We start from the raw sequence: 4,258 nt of genomic DNA, 5'->3' as shown, positions 1-4,258 counted from the left end.
TCAGGATGACCAATCACTCACTTCACCCACACTGAGTCGGACCGAAAAGGCCATTTCATCAGGAGTAGATGTCGTCATGCAGCACCCTGAGGAATTTCTAGTCCAAAAGGGATGTGTGAAAGGAGAGATTTGGGGGGCATTCATAATAAAGAGCCATTTTTAAAACTCTCATTAAATAGCATTCCCATGCTCCTGAGAAGGGAGCAATTTTTTTTTTTCTAAAAATAGGAAAGAAAAAATTAATTAGGAAGAGCAAGAAACAATCACTATTAACAATAGTAAAATCATGGCATTTGAATGTAACATTTTCAACTTTTTCAAAGAGCTTTCATAGATCATCATCTCATTTGGTTCTCACTTCCATTAAGTGAGGTGTTGGGAGGGCCTCTTACCCCTAATCCACAGGGAGTAAAAAGCTCTCAGTGTTGAAAACTGGGAGGAATGATCAAGCTTTAATGGGTTTTGTGGGGCAAGGCCTCCCGTGCTCATCGTGGAAACCGAAGTTACTCAGCTGGCGCGGGCAGAGAGAGGGATTGGGTAGGTCCTTATCGACTGGAAGTGAGTTGAGCCTTGGGTCCTGGTAGACAGAAACTGTCACTGTGAGGAGGTAGGTGAGCTGTTAAATTACCTTTACTTCCCTTGGTGGCCATGTCAGATTTGTTTGGGTTGGCAAAGACATTCTCAAAAGTCCTCCAATGACGTCACCAATAGTGCGGGGCAATATCCTTGCGCACAGGGCAAAGGTCGGCACCTTCTGGGTTGACCAATCAGGGATGAGTAACTAGCTTGTTGACGTTGATCCGTGATGCCTCGACCCTCATCTCTTCCTTTCAGCTTTAATTACTGTCTTCTTTTAGGATAGCAATAGTTGTAGGTGCTGTTGCACAAGAAAGCCTTGATTCTATTATCAGTTTCCTGTCTTCTTCATACTTTTATTATTGAATCTGGGTTTGAATAGGTCATGGCATATATAGTAAATAAATCACAGCATATTAAGCTTTAAGGTCATTGTTTTCATCAATGTCCTCATCATTTTTCAGCCCATTTTGATTCAGTTCAATGCAATTCGGTAGGTTTTTGAGCGCCTATTCATTCAAAGCATTGTGTTGGGCACTGAGGATACAGCAGTGCGTCTTTAAATATGGCTCCTATTCTCGTGAGGCTGACAGTCTAGTGAGAAGACAGTAGAGAAGTAATCATATGCCATTAGGATAATTACCAAAGGACGCTACAGGATAGTGTAATAAGAAGACTAATCTTCTTGGGTAAGGTAGGGAATGGACACAAGGAAGGAAGAAGAAGTATGATCCCAGCTGAGGATGGAAGGACGAATTTGCGGGGGTGGGGGGATGGGGGTTGGAAGGTGATGCGGAAGGGCATAAGAAACAAAGAGCACTTCAGTGGAGAATACAGCAGGGTCAAGGTCTAGAGAGCTTGGCATATCTGTAAGGAAGTCCAGGTGTTTCGGATCACAAGGGGGAGAGTCATAGGAGATGACCTAGGAAAGCCTAGCCAGGTCTATGCTATGGATTTGGGACTTTATCCCAAGGGACTGGGAAGGCTGGGTTAAGTGGTTGGACTGTGTTCTACTAAGCAGGTGGTAGGTGATCGTTATGATGACGGGGATGAGGATGATAGTGATAGCAAACACTTATATTGTGCTTACTGTGCCAGTCATTGTTCTAAGCACCTTCGAATATTAATTAATTTACATAAAGACCCATTCTAATCCACCCCTATTTTCCAGTACCAGGAGGCAAGATCAAGCCAAAGTCTGTGAGAGAAACCCAAGAATCAGGTTCCGGGAAGACTGGAGAACGGAGACAATACCTTGTGGGGTGTTCTGGAGCCAAGTTCTCAGGGTCTGGCAGAGAAGGACCTGAAGGAGGGCAGGTTGGGGATAATCCAAGAGGGCCAGGTGACTGGCACAGACAGCTCTGGGATTTCTCAGCCTAGCTGAAATGGCAGGAGGCGCATCACACTGAGAGCTCGGTATGCTAAGCTGATCTGTTTCTTGTCTTTGGTGTGAACTGCAGCAGATGTTGGAGGTGACCCAGATACTCCTGTATCAGGTCTGTGGACGGTAGAATGCAAATGCTAGACCAGGACATGAGTAAGAAGGAGGGTTTCTATGTCATGGTCAGAGTCTGAAGTTTAGCTGGTACTGACATTGGCTAGTCATCTGTAAACTGACAACCTGGGTCATGTCCTTCATGTGCCCATCTCAGTAATTGGGACTGGGGCGCAGGCTTCCATACCACAGGTGGTATAATGAAAAGTACCTTGGCCCACAGTCTAAGAGGTTTGCCGCTAGTGCCAGTTTTGCCATCTTGAAAAGTAAACAGAATTAGGACAGTCAGGGAGAAGGAAAGGCATTTCAGGTGGAGGGATCAGCAAGAGCAAAGGCTCAGAGGCATAAAGAGATGTGGGGCTGTGATGAGACTCAGATCAGGTGGTAAGGTGTTTGCAGGAGATGGTGAGAGATAATCAACAAATCAAATCAACCACAATCCAGAGTTTGGATTATATGTCTGATACCTTGCCAATCAATTTATTGCTAGCCTGTCCTTTTTTCATCACCCATTTTATGAACCAGCATCCATCACTCATTGTCAGAAAGTTCTTGGCTTATGTTTAGCCTAAGTCCACACTGCTAATATGAGGTTGTTTTTCTGGGTTTGGTCTTCAGAAGCGGTAAACGAAACACTTTATGGAGATTCCCGCCATGGAAAATATCCTCACCTTGACTCCAAATGTCTCCGTGGAAAGCTTTTGCCCTTTGAAATGGCCCAAGTAACCTGAGCAGCAGGATCCTGCCTCTGGAGAGGGGCTCTGCCTGCTCTCAGGCTCCTGGTTATTTCCTCTTCATCTTTTTTTTTTTTTTTTTTTAACTAAAACAGTTGACAATTTTATTTTCACATCTCATAAGGCAAATAAAATTTTTTTCTAGACCCACTGCTCCCCTGTCAAAACTGTTCTCTCACTGATAAGGAGGGGGAGCAAGTCTTCCTTGTCCTGCTGTTAGAAAACAGAGTCATAGCACCATGGTCTCCTGGGGAAGTAGAACAAATAATATAAAATGGATTTAAAGAGGCTACACTGTCTCCTTATCTGTCTGGTCGAGTCATTCCTGGCCAACTGGGCACCATCATGGGACAGGCGGGAGGTCTCATCATTGAGGGCCCAGGTATCAATGGCACAGTGGCCTCCCACAGGCAGCCTCACTCCAGGAGCCGGTCCCACTGGCATCATCCCAGGAGGAGGAGGGCCCCCGTAGGGGGTGCTGGCATATACCAGGGTAGGGAGGACTGGGGGAGTCCTTGGGGGTAGATGGGATTGTTTTCCCTGCAGGAGGAGGAGCAGAGAATGGAGTAGGAGATCTCTTTCCTGTGGAAATGTGGCGGTTGTTTTGTTGATCAGGCCCTGAGCCTGCTCTTCCTGCTCTTCCATCCATCTCTGATAGTAGTCTTTCACCTTCTCTTTGTGTTTCCTACGGCTGCAGTGGGTCTTCCTCACAGATGGAGAGTCCAGGGTGAGGTATGGGTCGCAGTAGTCAAAATGAAACTTAGCCATGTGGCTCTGCAGGCCATTGGCCTCCTCTTTGTCTTTTTGACTGTTAAAAGGACTTGAGATTTCCCCATTCAGCTCATGTTGGGGAAAGGAAAAGGGAAAAAAAAGGAAGAATTCGTCATCTTTGTTTTTAGAATAGAGATGATTTACAGATGACAAATATCATTTTGAGATGCAACATTGAAAACGAAAATGCACAGGTTTTTTTTTTTAAGATTTATATATTTATTTGAGAGAGAGTGGGGGGAGGGGCAGAGGGAGAGAGAGAATCTCAAGCAGACTGCCTGCTGAGTGCAGAGCCAGATGAAGAGCTCTTATCTCAAGACCCTGAGATCATGATCTGAGCTGAAATCAAGAGTTGGACGCTCAACCAGCTGAGCCACCCAGGTGCCCCCAAAATGGGACAGGTTTTTAAAGGTAGTTCATTTCTGATTTTATAACTTTATTTTTATTTATTTATTTACTTTAAAGATTTTTTTCTATTTATTTGACAGAGAGAGAGATAGCGAGAGAGGGAACACAAGCAGGGGGAGTGGGAGAGGGAGAAGCAGGCTCCCAGCCGGGCAGGGAGCCCGATTCGGGGCCCAATCCCAGGACCCTGCGATCATGACCCGAGCCAAAGGCAGACACCCAAGCGACTGAGCCACCCAGGCACCCCCCACTTCTGATTTTAAAAGAGGGTATTTCT

The 4,258-nt window shown here is 45.6% G+C and overlaps 1 pseudogene; it reads right to left on the bottom strand.

Moving 5' to 3' along the window:
* Nucleotides 1–3,107: 3,107 nt before the first annotated feature.
* Nucleotides 3,108–3,573, bottom strand: LOC114213970 (U1 small nuclear ribonucleoprotein C pseudogene; annotated as a pseudogene).
* Between the last annotated feature and the right edge of the window lie 685 nt (nt 3,574–4,258).

This window comes from Eumetopias jubatus, unplaced genomic scaffold, assembly GCF_037043125.1.
Source record: "Eumetopias jubatus isolate StellerSeaLion01/CBP00866 unplaced genomic scaffold, mEumJub1_p1.0 scaffold_10, whole genome shotgun sequence".
Classification (NCBI taxonomy): Eukaryota; Metazoa; Chordata; class Mammalia; order Carnivora; family Otariidae; genus Eumetopias; species Eumetopias jubatus.
This window is presented reverse-complemented; position numbering and strand designations above follow the sequence as displayed.